Source organism: Heterocephalus glaber, unplaced genomic scaffold (assembly GCF_053883595.1).
Source record: "Heterocephalus glaber isolate CG9 unplaced genomic scaffold, H.glaber_assembly_v1.0 deba00001481, whole genome shotgun sequence".
Taxonomy (NCBI): Eukaryota; Metazoa; Chordata; class Mammalia; order Rodentia; family Bathyergidae; genus Heterocephalus; species Heterocephalus glaber.
In genome coordinates this window covers 43345140-43361736 of record NW_028258317.1, presented here as the reverse complement: position 1 = coordinate 43361736, position 16597 = coordinate 43345140, and positions in this window count along the sequence as shown.

Sequence of the window (16597 nt, the reverse complement as noted above, 5' to 3'; positions counted from 1 at the left end):
TGCATAGAACAGTGCCTGATTTATACTAAATGTGGAATGAATATTAGTTGTTATTGGTTTTATCATTCCATTTACAGAGCAGGGACTGAGGCCCAGAATTAATAACCTCAATCCAACTAAGCCAAACTTAAAAGAAATGTGTTGACCATCTATTTTATAGACATTCCTAGCTTGGAATAGGAGAAAATCATTGTGCTATAGCTTAGTGGAATTTTGCTTTCTATTTTTTAAGCTTTCTACCTTCAATGAATACTTATAAAGAGTCTGCTATGTACTGAGTACTACTCTGTCAACAAGGAAAACATAAGCTGAGCTGCTTTGTTTTCCTAAACTGCTTGTTGTGCATCCTGTGATCTACCCCTAAGGAGTTTCTGATTGAGAAATGAGGACATTAAAAGGGTGTGTGAGATGGGGGGGTTCTTCAGTGACCCAGCGTTAATCCCATAGTTTTTTTTTCTTTTGGTATTAAATTCTTTTATTGGTACATTGTAGGTATACAACACAATGACATTTCTCACTGGGAATTGTACCTTTACATAATGCATCTTGGTTCTTATTTTTCCCCATTCCTAGCCCTCCCTTCACCCCCTCCACCCTTCCCTATTTACAAAGAATTTATTTCCATTTTTTCCATTTCTCATCACTTTTCCTTTCCCTTCTTTCCTTTCCCCTGCCCCTCCCACTACCCCTACCCCTTTGGACCTTTTCTTCCTATTTTGCATTATCGATTATTCATTCTAATCATTGGTACATTTTAGGTGTACAATATAATGACATTCATCATTGGAAATTTGCATCTTTACATAGTCTCTCTTGGTTCTTATTTTTCACCCTTGCCCAGCCCTCCCTTCAACCCCTCCAGTTGGCCCTATTTACAAAGATTTTGTTCCTATTTTTCCATTTTCTCATATTAATCCCATGCCCTTCTATCCTTTCCCCTAGCCCTCCCACTTCCTTCCCCTTTGCCCCTTTTCTTCCTATTTCATTTTACCTATTATACCTTTAGTCCTTATTTACACTTTTAGTTTCTCACACCAGAGAAACTATTCGGTATTTACACATGTGTGTCCTATTTATTTCACTTAAGAGTATCACCTCAATGTGCATCAACTTAGCTATAAATGTCTCTAATTTCTCATTTTTGATGGCTGAGTAGTGCTCCATTTTTTTAAAAAAACCACATTTTCTTTATCCAGTCTTCAGTTGATGGGCATTTGGGCTGTTTCCAAGTTTTAGCTATTACAAATTGTGCTGCTATGAACATGGGCACACATATATAACTGTGGTATGATTCTTTTAATTCTTTGGGGAAGATCCCCAGCAGGGGAACAGCAGGATCAAATGGGACTTCCAGTCCTAGTTCTTTGAGGTATCTCCATACTGATTTCCACAGTGGTTGCACCAGTCTACACTCCCACCAGCAGTGGAGAAGGGTTCCTCTTTCCCCACAGCCCCACCAGCATTTGTTATTGGTTGATTTCATGATAGCAGCCATTCTTTCTGGAGTGAAGTGGAATCTCAGCGTTGTTTTCATTTGCATCTCTCGAATGACCAGTGATGTTGAACATTTTTTCATGTATTTATTTGCTAGTTCTACTTCTTTGTCTGAGAAATGTCTGTTCATTTCAGATGCCCATTTTTGGATTGGGTCTTTAAATTTGGGAGGTCTGATCTTTTGAAGTTCTTTCTAGATTCGAGATAGTAGACCTTTGTCTGAGGAAGAGCAGGTGAAGATTTTTTCCCACATTGTGGGCGGTCTCTTCACACTGCTGGTGGTTTCTCTTGCTGTACAGAAGCCTTTTAATAAGAAGAGATCCCATTTGTTGATTGTTTGTGCTAGTTCATGGGCAACTGAGGTTTTGTTCATAACATCTTTTCCTACACAGATGTCTTCAAGAGTTCTACCTAACCTCTGTTCCAACTGGTTCAGAGTCTCTATTTTAATATTTAGATCTTTAATCCATTTTGATTTTAGTTTAGTGCATGGTGAGAGATACAGGTCTAGTTTTAATCTTTGGCAAGTTGAAGCCCAGTTTTTCCAGCACCATTTATTAAAGAGTCTATCTTTCCTCCAGTGAGGGTGTTTGGCTCCTTTGTGAAAGATTAGATGGCTGAGTGTGTCTGGCGTTGTTTCTGCATCTTCTAATCTGTTCCACTGGTCCTCAAGTCTGTTTCTTTGCAAGTGCCATGCTATTTTTATCACAGTAGCTTTGTAGTATAGTTGCAGGTTGGGGATTGTGATACCCCCTTCCAGGTCTCTGTTACCTAGAATTGCTTTTGCTATTCTGGGTCTCTTCTTACTCCAAATGAATTTTTGGATTGTTTTCTCGAGGTCTATGAAGTATGCTGCTGGGATCTCAATTGGAATTGCATTAAATCTATATAGCAGTTTTGGAAGTATGGCCATCTTCACTCTATTAATCTTTCATACCCAGGAGCAGGGGATGTCTGTCCATTTTCTGATATCATCTTCAATCTCTCTTTTCAGAGTGCCATAGTTTTCAGAGAAGAGGTCTTTGATTTCTTTCGATAAGTTGATTCCTAGGTATTTCAGTTTTTTGGATGCTGCTGTGAAAGGAATTATTTGCCCTATTTCTCTCTCAGTGAGTCTGTCATTGGTGTAGAGGAAAGCTATTGATTTTTGTGTGTTGACCTTGTAACCAGCTACTTGACTGAATTTGGTTATTAAGTCTAGAAGACTTTTGGTGGAGTTCTTGGGGTCTTCTCTATAGAGTATCATGTCATCTACAAATAATGACAATTTGACTTCTTCATTTCCTATCTTTATTCCTTTTATTTCCTTCTCTTGTCTAATTGCCATGGCTAATGTTTCCAGAACTATATTGAACAAGAGTGGTGATAGTGGACATCCTTGTCTTGTTCCTGATTTGAGTGTGAAGGATTTCAGTTTTTGACCATTTAGTATGATATTGGCTGTTGGTATTTCATAGATGGCTTTTGTCACTTTGAGGTAGAGACCATCTATTCCAATTTTTTGTAGGGTTTTTATCATAAGTGCATGTTGGATTTTGTCAAATGCTTTTTCTGCATCTATGGAGATAATCATATGGTTTTTGTCCTTGGCTCTATTGATATAGTGTATTACATTGATTGATTTGCCTATGTTGAACCATCCCTGCATCCCTGGGATGAATCCCACTTGATCAGGGTGTATGATCTTCTTGATGATCTTCTGCATTCTGTTTGCCATTATCTTATTAAGGATTTTTGCATCTATGTTCATGAGTGAAATTGGCCTATAGTTCTCTTTTTCAGCTGGGTCTTTCTCTGCTTTGGGGATCAAGGTGATGCTTGCTTCCAGGAATGAATTTGGGAGTATTGCATCCCTTTCAATTTCATTGAAGAGTTTAAACAGTAGTGGCAGCAGTTCCTCTCTAAATGTCTTGTAGAAGTCAGCAGTGAAGCCATCAGGGCCTGGGCTTTTCTTAGTTGATAAGTTTTTATTTACATTTTTCAATTTCATTGGTTGATATTGGGTTGTTCAGAATTTTTAGGTCTTCTTCGTTCAAGTTTGGTAATTCATATGTATCTAGGAAGCTGTCCATTTCTTCTGTGTTGTCCATCTTATTGGCATAAAGGTTCTGGAAGTAGGTATTGATGATCCTCTGGATTTCTGCTGGGTCTGTTGTAATTTCACCCTTTTCATTCCTAATTGCATGGATTTTGGCCTTTTCATTCCTTTTTCTGACAAGGTTGGCTAAAGGTTTGTCAATTTTGTTTATTCTTTTGAAGAACCAACTCTTGGCTTCATTGATTTTTTTTTGTATTGTTTTCTTAGTCTCCATTGCATTGATTTCTCCTCTGATCTTTATAATTTCCTCCCTTGTATGAGCTTTGGGATTGTCCTGCTCTTCTTTGTCTAGAAGCTTGAGGTTCAGCATCAGGTTGTTTAATTGGGCTTCCTCTGTTTTCTTAATATGCGTAGTCACTGCTATGAATTTCCCTCGTAAGACTGCTTTCATTTTGTCCTATAGATTCCGATATGTTTTATTGTCATTGTCATTTAATTGAAAGAACTGTCTGATTTCTTCTTTCATTTCCTCTGTGACCCATTGTTTATTCAGAAGTGTGTTGTTCAATTTCCATGTGTTTATGAAGTTTTTGCAGTTTCTTTTGCTCTTGATCTCCAATTTCATCCCACTATTGTCTGATAAAATACAGGTAATCCTATAGTTTTTAACTCTGGCTCTTCCACCTAATTTTTCCCTGGTTTTCATTTGAGCATTCATATATCAATTTGGATTCCTTCTTTTAGTCTTCTATTAGGTCTTCCACCTGGGTTTGACCTACGTTAAACCACTAATTCTGACACTAGTTCAAAACTGGCATTGCTTGGGGCTCTAGCTTGCCAGTTCTCCAGTTCTCGCAAGCAGAATCAATACTCCCTGATTCAATGCCTAAATTTTTGAATAGCATTAAAAAGAAATAGTAGCAAGTGTGTTAGGCAGAGGGGCATATAGAAAGAAGACAGAAGTCCTACTTAGTATGCTGGAGAACTATAAGCATAGGTGTCTCTCAGGACACTCCTGATACTGATGGTTCATGCTTGGCACAAGTCTCAAGTACCCACAATTCTAAGAATATAATCAAATTAAGGGAGGCAGTTCTTTCTAAGGCTGTGAGCAGACCAATTTACCTCTAGAATGATATGGTCTGAGAAATATCAGTGTTTATAAATATGAACCTGGAAATCCTTTTTATTCATTTGAAGCCTTATTTAGCTTTCCTAAACCTCAGATTCTTCAACTGTGAAATTGAGATCTAACTCATAGGATTTGCATAAGCATTACTTTTTTTTGCATGTGATTCATTTAGAACTTATTAAATATTCAATTAATGTTAACTACTAATATTATATTTTATTTGTCTTAGCATAATAGAATGTCAAAGTGAATCCCAAATAATGGAGGGGATTCTGGAGGAAAAATGTAATTAAAAGAATCATCTATTGTGAAAGACATTCATTTGTTGAATTTTTACTTCCTAAGCTGTGGGCAGGTAGACACTGCCATAGTTAACTTTTAAGCAAGGAAAACATAAACAGACATATAAATAAATAAATGAAGGGAATTAAAATGCTGGACCAAACCAGGGAGTCTGATTAGTAGCAGCTTCAGGCAGAAGTCAGCCTTTCAACCTGCATGCTGCTAAGAAACCCATGTCGGCTGGCCATGAATTAAAACATCAAGAGGCAGAGCTCAAACAGGTGGCGCCTGGTGGAACTGTGCTCAAAAGTAACATAAGTAAATAAATAAGAATATCTCACTTTAAAGAGTGGAATAAACTGCACAATCTGCCAAGAAAGATAGAAATTCACTTTCTGCTGACTTGGAATGCAAATATGATATCACAGTGTCAGGCAGGGCTCCTGTTTAATATGAGAGGAGGCTTGGGAGGATAAGGACTCTTATCTGGGGTTTTTATTTCTTATGCAACTTTGTTTTTGGAGTAGGTAGAGGTTCATAATCAACACATTGATAATATATATGAGATAACAGGCCACCCACTGATTCAATGAACTATGGATTTAAAATAACTAGAGTTATAGAGGGTTGTAATAGAGATGCAAAACAAGCTGTAGCTTTGGTACAAGTTATGATGAGCAAAACAGGAAACTAGTACTCACGGAAGTCTTTCAGAGCCTGCAGGATCAGACTGCAGGCTGAGATTTCAAGATTAGATTCACAGTGGTATCATGGAATTGGTGCACAGAATGGGAAATACCTCTGTCTCCATTAAGAAACTAGAGAATGATTCAGAAGACAGACTACAGGGCCTCTCCACCTCTTCTAGATAAATCTGCCAAGAATATCTGCATTCTGCCTTACATGACAGCCCCATACTAAGCCCTAGGCCATCTGCTTTTTTACAAGATCAGATACTTTCATGACTGTATTTACTATAGAACCAACAGAAGCTCAGTCATACAGGATATGGTTCTGATTGTCTGTTCCCAAGCCACACCAAGACCTCCAGCCACAAGGGATTATGGAAAATCCTCTTGATTAGCCACACAGGAAGCCACATTAGGAAGATAGAGGAATGTATATGTAGGGAAGCACTTCACCGGATGTTCCATTACCATTCCAGGTATAGCAAAGAGCAAGAACAAAGACAAGAAGTCAGGAAATCACATACCATCTTAGTGATGAGAAGAAACTCTTATATGGATTGAAGGTAGAATTGATTGGGGAATTGTGGGAGAAGTCATTCTAGAGAGTTTCATCAGCTTATGAAAGCAAATTTTTATAACCTTCTGAGGACTTTGGATTTCGACCAGCAGAGGGTTGCGGTATAGAGCTCAGTGGTAGCATGCTTGCCCAGCATGTGTGAAGCCCTGAGTTCAAACCCTACCACTGCACAGGGTGAGTGGAGTATACATATTAACTTGCAGACTCATAGTTTGACAACTATCTGACACTTGAAGTAATACTATTAGCACAATTTTTGTCATCACCGCATACTGTTATTTAGTAGCTGCAAATGTGTGTCTGGAGTTCAGAGAAGCAGTTTGAGATGGAGTCGAGCTTGTAGAGTCATTGACCTTTATTCATTTGTTTGGAGTCATGGAAGTAGATTTAGCCTTCAAGGAGAGATAAGCACTGTGGAACCTAAAACTAAGGTAGAAGAAAGGGAATCACCAAGAGACCAAAGGAAGACTCAAAGACTAGTCCTTGGAAGCCACTGAAGGAGCTTTCAATAAAATGTCAGAAGATGAGACTGAAAACAGTCATTGTATTGGCCTTTAGCATATTGATATTCTGCAGGTGTACACTTTGACTAGAGTTGCTAGAGCAGAAGTTGTCCTGCGCTGCCCTGACTTGACTAGTAACTGGGCTGTAAACAAATGGAGACAGCAAACCACAGCTGTGAGTCTCACCAGGGATGACTTTTCCCTCCAGGGGACAGCTGGAAATACCTAGAAATATTTTGGGTTGACACAACCGGGTAAATGCTATTAACATCTAGCAAGTGTAGTTAGTCTAGGGATGCTGTCTGGATACTCCAGACAGCTCTCACAGCAAAAAATTATCTGACCCAAAATATCAACAAGGCTAATGCTAGGAAACCCTGCTTTAGACAAAGACCTCAAAATCTTGATGTGAAGAAAAGAGAAACATGATGGTGGCTTGTTACAGAGGGAAAAATCAAATGTTTTCTTAGGGAGATGAGGTGTGAATCTAAGAAAAACAGGAAGGAGAAAGTGAAGGAAAACAAAAGAGAAAATAAGGGTTACATGGTTGAGTAATGTTTAAAGAGTGTAGAGAAGACTATATTCTAAAGCATAATTTAGGGACAAAAGTGGACAGCAAAAGAGATTTCCACCACTCTCCCTCTCTTCTAAGATGGGAAGAAGAGAAAGAACAGGGGATATGCAATTATGGATAAGAGACAAATGAAAGTGTGCTAAAGGGGCTCATGTTTGAGAAGTAGGAGGCTAAGTTGTATGGGATAGGGAGAGGAACAGAGAAAACAATAAATAAGACAGGCCTTAAGGAGAATAGTAAAATTTTGAGCAGTAATACATGGTACTGCAAAAGAGAAATGTGTAATTGTTAAAAGCATTAAAGAGGAGGTTGGAATTTAAAATTATAGATTTGTAAGGGAACCAACTTCCGTGGTAGTATGATTTTGGCAGGCGGTACTCAGCAATGCAAGAACAGTGTCAGAGAGAACAGACGTTCTGGGTTCCAGGAGATGGGGCTTCTTCAGAAAAGTGCATTTACCAGAGTGAGAACATGGGTTAAAATATATTTAGAATGATTGTCTTTACAATGAGTCGTATCTTAAGGGAAGTTGTATAATTTCACATATCTGGGCTCCAAATAAATGATTGGTGATTAGAATAATCTTTAGGGTCAAGAATAGGGAAGGGCTCTACCACTGAGCTTCACCCAATCCTTTCTTTAAAGTCAAGAAGAGTATCTCCTGTTGATTATTCTTCAGCAGTAGCCTTTCATCCTTTTTAAAAATTGTATCTGCATAGATACTAAATAAACCAGAGATAGTAGGATGATGAAGCTGATGAACTAAACTGAATTTAAAGTTAGGTCCTTTCTCTCATTATTTATCTCTGGCTCTGCATTTGTTTCACTGTATTTTAGTTTTTGCAAAGTCAGAGTCTCAAATTCTCTCTTCATTTCTATTCTCTTCAATGTGACTTCATTCTGTACACCTGATTTGCTCATTTTATTCCCTATGCTTCATTTGCTCTTTGTCTGGAGTCTCTAAGCTCTTTTTGACTCTGAGTTTTACATTTTATGACCTGTTAATGATACCAGCTCATTTTGTGGAGCAAGCTACATCCTTGAGACATTTACAAAAACTGCCAGCAAATCCTCTGTTGTAATTAGGTCAAATAATTCTAGAAAATTTATTTTGTTGACTAATTCTATAGACTCATCATGGCCTTTTAGTGCTTCTTTTTTCTTGGCACAAAAAATAATTACTTCTATTACCATCCTCACATAACAATACCTTCTTCTCCACTCTTTATCTGGAGCTGTCCATTAGCTTGCTGACACTAGAGTTTCTAAAGGGTTGCATTTGTCCATAATTTATTTACTCCAGAAATTTCATCTGAGTTTCAAGCATTTGGTTTTCAGCTCAGGCCAACTATTTTCTAATCCAGATCTCCACCTCTTCAGCTAAACGCACTGGAAGTTGAGACACATTCTAGTCTGTGTGCACCAAGGAGTCAGTATCAAGGTCTAAGTCCATGTGGTCTAAGTCCTTTTTTAATAAAAATCTGCTGATTTAAATTGATTTGCTCTTTCAGTCATCTTTTTCTCTTTGGCTTTTTTAAAAAACTGCAAAGTACCTGCAGGATTTATTTGAAAGTTTACTCATCAAATTATTGCATACCAATACCACACTTTAAATTTTCTTAAAGTCCCTTTGAGTTTTCTTACACCAGGGACCAACTATTTCTACACAGCTAAATAAGAAACAGTTATAGAACAATTCTATTTCAAAATTTTAATCAAAAAAGTCACCTGATCCACCTCAGTAGAGAATATATCAGGCAATCACTCTGGATATCTTCTCTGTACCAATAAGACCATAAAATTTCCACCCCTCTCAGGTCCTATACTTGGTCCTAATAGATTTATAGCAATCCTTAATCTTCAACTACTGGCTCAAAAGTCCAAGATATGCACTTAACCCAATCAGCCAAACAAGATGCAAAGAGGGTACTTGCTTAGCTCTTCTGGAAATAATATTTCTGCTTTATTCCTTGGGAACACACAAGAGAAGTTTTTTGGGGTTTTTTGTTGTACAGAAAGAGGAAGTGTAGTGGTTGAAAGCAGAAACTTTGAAGACAAATTACCTGGGTTTAAATCATGTTGTTTTCACTCTATATATCTTGCAGCAAATTATTTAATCTCTTTGCTCCTTGGTGTTCTCATATGTAAAATGAGGATGTTAGTAATTCCTATAGACAGGGTTTGTTTTGAAGGTTATATAAGATTATGCTTCTAAGGCATGGAAAACAATACCTGGTACATAGTAATCACTGTTACAAAAAATAAGTATAGTTCTAGGAAGCTTCTGGGAGTCATCTTAGTGGTAATCTTAGGAAGAGTCAGAAATTAGGGAAAGTAGCAAGAAGAAATAAACACTTGGGCTTCAGCAATAGCATCGACCCTAACCTTGGACTTTTCAGTTATGTGAGTCTTAATTAAAGCTTTATTGAGTAAGCCAATTTGAGATGCATTTATTTGTTATTTACAATTAAATGCTACCAGCTTCAATTTAATAAAGGCTGCAAAGCATCTATCACTTCTGCATATAAAGATATAGGCACAGACACTATGTCACATTCAGCATGTAGTTACTGAGTTCCTATCATACGTAAGGCAATGTGCAATCATTGAGTGCATTTAGAATAGAACAGTAAGATGACTTAAGTAAATAACTATAAAGCAAGATAAAATGGTGTTAAGTTCTCAAAATAGACTCGACTTGGAAATTCACAAAAGCCCTGTGTAGACTAGATTATTCAGTAACTCTTCATTAGGGAATAAAATATCTAAGACTCAAAAACAGTAGAATCCTCTCTAAATGTTATTCGTTTATTCTAGAAAGACTCATTAAGTACCTAGTAGTGCCAGATCTTATACAAGAAGCTAGAGAAGAAATGTTGACTAAGATTTGATGTGATTTCTCTGCTCATGGAGTATCAATAGGGAAGAAAGTCAATAAACAAGGAACAGCACAATAATTGCACAAATACAAGGAGACAAGGGGCCAGGGTATAGCTCAGTGGTGGAGCTCATGCTTAGTATGAGCTAGGCACTGGGTTCGAGCTCCAGGACAAAAAAGGAGATGCAAATGCAGTTGCCATAAGGGCTCTACAATACATGCATACATACATACATATACACACACACATAATACATACAATTAAAAAAACAGTTCATAGAGCTCCAAGAACAAAGAATAAAGGAACTCTTTGAACATATTATGAACACTTTAGATATAAGGAAACACCATATCAAAGAGACTCACTTGTTCAAGACCTCTCAGTGAGTTGGTAGCAGATCCAGAACCCAAATCCAGTACTGGTGAACTGTCACCTCCTGCTTTCCCCACTACAACACACACTGTGCTCTTAGATGAAATTATTCATTTTGGTTTGGAATTATCTTATGCCAATGAGTTTGTAGTAAAGATTTTATTCTCAGAAAACACAATATATCTCTCTTGACAAATTAAATGTTCTAAAAAATATTTCAGTACAATCTTAGTGCAATAAGATGGGAAGATCATCTAGCTAGAGAAAGGTATTTTATAGCAGCAGAAGAAAGGTTAAAATCTGGGAGATGGGGGAGGAGGAAAAACATCTGTAATACATTTTCAGTACTAAATTAATGTCATTTCCAGTTGTGCTGACCTGATTCCTTGCCTTTTCTTGACAGACTGACAAAGATGGAAAACCAACCCAAATTATGTCTACCGGGGGTCATGCACGGCTTAACTGGACTCTTTGGTTGAAATGTTGACATGTGGCAATTTTGTAAAAACAAATGATCATTATAGAGGGCATGACAGTCAACACAAACAGGAGGTAATTAGCATGTGTCACCATCAGCTTCTGGTAGAAACATCTTAATAGACAAGAAATAAAAGTGAGTGAATCAAGACAAGTTCAGTTAATTATTTTCTTCCTGTTTGTCAGAGTCCAAAGTAAACTATTTTAATCTTGCTTTTGCTCTTCTTTTCAACAGAAACCACCATTTCCAGTGGGCAGAGTCAGGGCCCCTTTTATTCTCTTTGGCTCTTCACTTCCATGAGGAGAGCTCTAAAAATGTCCTTACACTTCTACTGCCTTCTTTGCAAAATAGATTTTGTTTTTTATTGCATTTTTCATGCTTAAGGTATCCCAAAGCAATTTACAGTAATGAGTTTCAAATCTAGATTGACAGTGGCTCAGTAGGCAATCATGTTAGCCATTTCACATTCAAGGCTAGCTTACACCTAGCCTTGAAATTAAAATCTAGCTCATCACAAGAGGAATGTCTCCTAGGAGACTTAGGTAATATTCATTCCCTCTCTGTGCCCCCCCTTCTCTCTCTCTTTCTCTCTCTCTCTCTCTTTCCCTCTCTCCCCTTCCCCTGCCTCAAATTTTCAAATGGACATAAAGGCAAACTTTATGTATCACTCTTATAAAGACATTTGATGATTTAAGATTGCATTTGGAAAGTGCTTGGAGCATCTTGGAAAAAAGTTAGTACAAAGATCCTGGTTACACTGGGTGTACTATTTCAGTGTTACCAAGTACCTTCCATGCTGACCTTACTTCAGGAAGCCACTAGATTTGACGTTATTGCCCTCATGACTGGATTAATAACCTCTCCTAAATGCTCACAGAGAACTCTCCAGTCCCCTACCATAGCCTTTCAATATTTATCATATTTACTTCATTTGTCTATCTCTCTCACTAATGATAAAGTCTCCTATAGCAACACCCTTGTCTAACTTGTTCATTGTTAAACTCACAGTGCTTCCTACCTTGCCTGACCCATAATAGTTGCTAGATAACTATTAGAAATAAGAAGAAAGTAAAAATGGAAATGAGAAGGAGCCAAATTGGAAGAGAAGAAGAGAAAAAAGTAAAGAAAGGCAGAAAGTGAAGAAGAAGTTCTCCACTATACAGAAATAAGATGGGATTGTGTTGATTCACTGTAGCCAATCTAGAATCTTCAGATTGTAAAAGGCAGTAAAATTATCCAGTTTGCTATCTTAGTCTACCTGGGTTGCTATAGGAGAATACTGTTGACTGAGTAGCTTGCAAACTACAGGAATTAACCCCTAACAGTTCTGGAGGCTGGGGTTCCAAAGAAGTTGCTCAAATGCAGGATGAATTATCTTCATTACTTGTCTGAGTAGCCCTTGATATTTTGAAAAGGCTTTCTCTTTCTCTCTTTCCTTCCTTCCTTCTTTTTCTCTTTCTTTTCTTTCTTTCGTTCTTTTCTTTCCTTCCTTCCTTCCCTCCCTCCCTCCTTCCTTCCTTCTTTGAGACAGGGTCTCCTTAACTTGCCCTGCTTGGGCTCAACCTTATGAACCTTCTACTACAGCTTCCCAAAGTGCTGGGATCAGACACCTGTGCCACCAGGCCCAGTTGAAAAGCCTTAATTATTAGAGCATGTCTCTTCAAAACTGCACTGCCTATCTTCTGCAACTTTTATGAATTTGTCAGCATCTTCTACCATTCAGCAGAACAATTCAACTCCTTTTTGTAGGTGAGATCTCTCTGATATTCAAAAGCTCTTCCTACGTATGTCTTGGTCACTATTCTAGTCATTGTTTTTTGAGTGTCTTCTACTTTCTCTTGAGTACTGGCATCTGTCCTTGTGGAAATAATGTCGCTGTGTCCTCACCGTACACAGCATAGACACCATCTCTGTGTGTATCGGGACCCTCTTCTTACACTTGTACAGCATTGTCCTTGATTCTTCTGAGCTTGTGGTCCTCTGAAGCTTCTTCTTCTTCTTCTTTTTTTTTTTTTTTTTTTTTTTTTTGCTACCAGTGATAGAGCTCGGGTCCTTGCGCTTGCTCAGGAGGCGGTGAAACCACTGAGCTAAATCCCCGGCCCTCTTCAGATCTTTTTAACATTAATTTTTGTGAATTTCTGAATCATTTATTCTTTACTTATAATAGAGGGGATTGGGAGTTTGCTTTTTGTTGCTGTTTTGTTTATATTTTTTAATTGGAATTTTGCCTTGATGTGACTTTTATTTTATTTTGGTTATGCATTTGAGCTTCTTTTGTGATTATTTATTTTTTAATGTACTGATTTGGTCTTTTGCTAATTCAGAGTATCAATCAACAATATTAGTCTTAGAATGAGATGGGATACAGATAAAATACTAAAAGTGCTAGGGTCTGAAGATACAGAGTTGAATAATATAAATTATCTGCCTCAAGAAAAATTATGGGCTCTTAAACAAAAAATGGTAAATAAAATTAGATTATGAAGCTACCTAGAGTACAAGGATACAGACATACTCAGTGATAAGAAACTACAAGAAAAGTCATCTAAATCAGCTGTGGGTGGGAGGACAGAAAGCTTCTTGAAGGAGGTCACAAGAGATGAATTTTGAAAGATATGTAAGATTGTCTACAAGAAAAAGAAAGAACAAGAGAATTTCACCTCAAATAACTGACACATGAAATGGCTTGGAAGTATGAGAGTAGATGACATATTCTCCCGTCTACTGTATTATCTGTCTCTTTCATCTTTGTTTCTAGCACAAGTTTGAAAAACATGTCCTCTATGATACCTTCAGGTGAAGACTTGACTAAGCTAAGAGATGTAGGTAGCTGTTAAGACATTATTTCTAGATGGTTCAGTGACCATATTTACAGAAGAGATAACACTTAAAGAAACACAGAAGATGGCCCTCACCAGTGTGGCCTGTATCATCCGGTCCCCTGAAGGCCTGCCCAGAACAGAAAGGCAGAGTGAAGGTGAATTTCACTTTGTCTTCTGGAACCAGACATCCATTGGTCCCTGTCCAAGACCTCCAGATTTCTTAGTATCGAGACTTCCAACTCTGGGATTTATTGCACCAGCAGCATCTCCACCCCCAACCCTGCACCCCCAGTTCTCAGGATTTGGGCCTCAAACTGACAATTACATCATTAATTGGCTTGGTTCTCAGGGCTACATTCTCAGACTGAACTAAACCAGTAGCTTTCCTGTTTCTCCAGTGTGTGGAGCATTTCAACTTCCATAATCAAGTGAGCCCTTTCCCATAATAAATTCCCTTACATGACTCTCTCTACATATTCCAGTGATTTTGCTTTTCTGGAGAACCCTCAGTAATACATAAGTTATTGATATAATATTTAATATATGCCTTGCTGTTTTAAAGCTCTTGCACATCATGGTATAGGGGAGGAGAGAGAGAGGTGATGTATAAGGATAAATTTACATTCAAGCACTTTATAACACATATTTCCAAAACTTACCATCCCTAGGTCCCAAACTTTCTAAATTCACATAGAACACTTTAACATAACACACACACACACAAAATGAAATGTGTTTACTTTCATGATATTTTTGTAGCTGGTAAAATTAAAGAAGGGACAGTTCTTCAGGCAATCTTGAGATTCCATATACTGAGTTGTCCATTCTCTAGTGAAGGAAAGAATTGCCACCAACCAGAGCTTGTCACCAGGAGACCACTAACTCTGGAAATCACCATGCTTCAGATTGTCTGGCTCAGTTTAATAGGAAAAGCTAACACTTTTATGGAGCTTTGACTTATATTACTTAGAGTAATACCAAGTCTGATAAAAACAAAAAAGGACAAACTTTCAGTGGCTTTAACAACACAAGTTATCACTCACATAGTGGTTTGACAACAATGCTGGGCCAGTGCTAGTGCTTTACCCCATAACTCAGGGACCAAGATCCCATCTATTTCTGTTTGCACTCAGTGTAATAATGTGGCTTCCAAATTCTTTCTGCTCATATTCATCAAACGGTGGAAGCAGAAAAAAAACATGGGGAAAGAACACTCAGGAGGTAAAACACATCCCCTCTGCTCACACCCTTTTGGATAAAATCAGGCATGTGGTGCTGCTGTCCTCCCTCTCTGCTTAGTGGTTTCCTTGTTCTCTAAATGAACAAACCCAACATCAGGTGTTTTATGTTAGTCACGGGCCCTGATGGCAGTATGAAGAGCTAAACAGGGATCTCTTTCTGGTCAGTTTTTTAAACACTGTCTCATCTCCAGATTCAATTCTTTAAATAGTTAAAAATCTTCAACTGAGAAGGATATCAACCATCTACCCAGGAGCTGCCAATTATTTCTTGACTCAGAAGAAGTTATTTCTTATAATTACATTGGTACCTTGGTTCACAAATGCTTTTACTTGCAAACAGTTTGGTTCACAAACAGAAACATTTGGCAAAATTTTGTTTTTGTTTGCACTCAGGTGACAAACACAACCAGCATGGCCATCTTTCCCACGCAAACAAATGTGGCCATCTTTTCCAAAATTTTAGAATAAATTAAGTTTGTGAACCAAAGCACTACTATATTAACCTATTACTGTTAGTCAACTTTCACCAATATACAATATAAAGTGTTACTTCAAAATAATTTGTTAATACTTATTAAGCTCATGAAAACGACTTTCTCAAAATCTACCTAAGCAACATTTGTTTCTTGCCACAGTGTTTTAAATATTCTGATATGATATTCTAATATGATTTAGAGACAGATAAATGCAGTAGATTTTCTTCTTCCAATACTTCCAATACATAAAATATTTGATAAAATAATTTAACAAGTGACTCATACATGAACTACATTATTGCTCATCTGATAATTTTCTACATTGTTCTAAGGACAACAAGAATATCCACTTTACCAAATATATTGCAGAAGGGAAACAACCCATAATCCTATTTTATTTAAAAAAAGAAAATATGTGTGCCAGTTTTATGGACTGATGAGTGGGTTTGTTTCTATGATATTTCTTAGTGAGAATTAATTTTTTGTTAACTTGCTCACGAATTACTTACTACATTTCAAACATGAATATAGAAAGCAGAGAGATTTTACCAGGCTGAGAGATCCTGGAATCCATGCAGCTGAAGTGGGACTTCATAATGCTGTTTTCAAAATCCCTAATAAATTGAAACAGTCTTAGTCCTATTTTCCATTTTTCAAAATTTTTAAGGCGAGAGAGAGAGAGAGAGATGAAATGAGGAGAAAGGATTTCATACTAAGCATCCCAGGGATAAGGACATGGTAGCATATCATCATAATTTCTCTAATTTTTTCTCTACCCAGTGGCATTTCCAGAACATTATTCTTTGAAAAGAAACTTAGTTCATTTTAATAACACCATTGTAATAAATTTTTGATTATGTATTCAAAGCTAAATTAAACCAGGTATCTGAAGCCTTCCTTCTGGGAAACTACTAATGCAACTAATGTGTTAAGCATGGAACAGGCAATATTTTTGGGTAGTGACAAAATGGAAGAAAACATAGTTCATGATACCTTGTCAAAGTGCTTCTGTGTGACGCACTCAGGCAAAGTTAGAAATG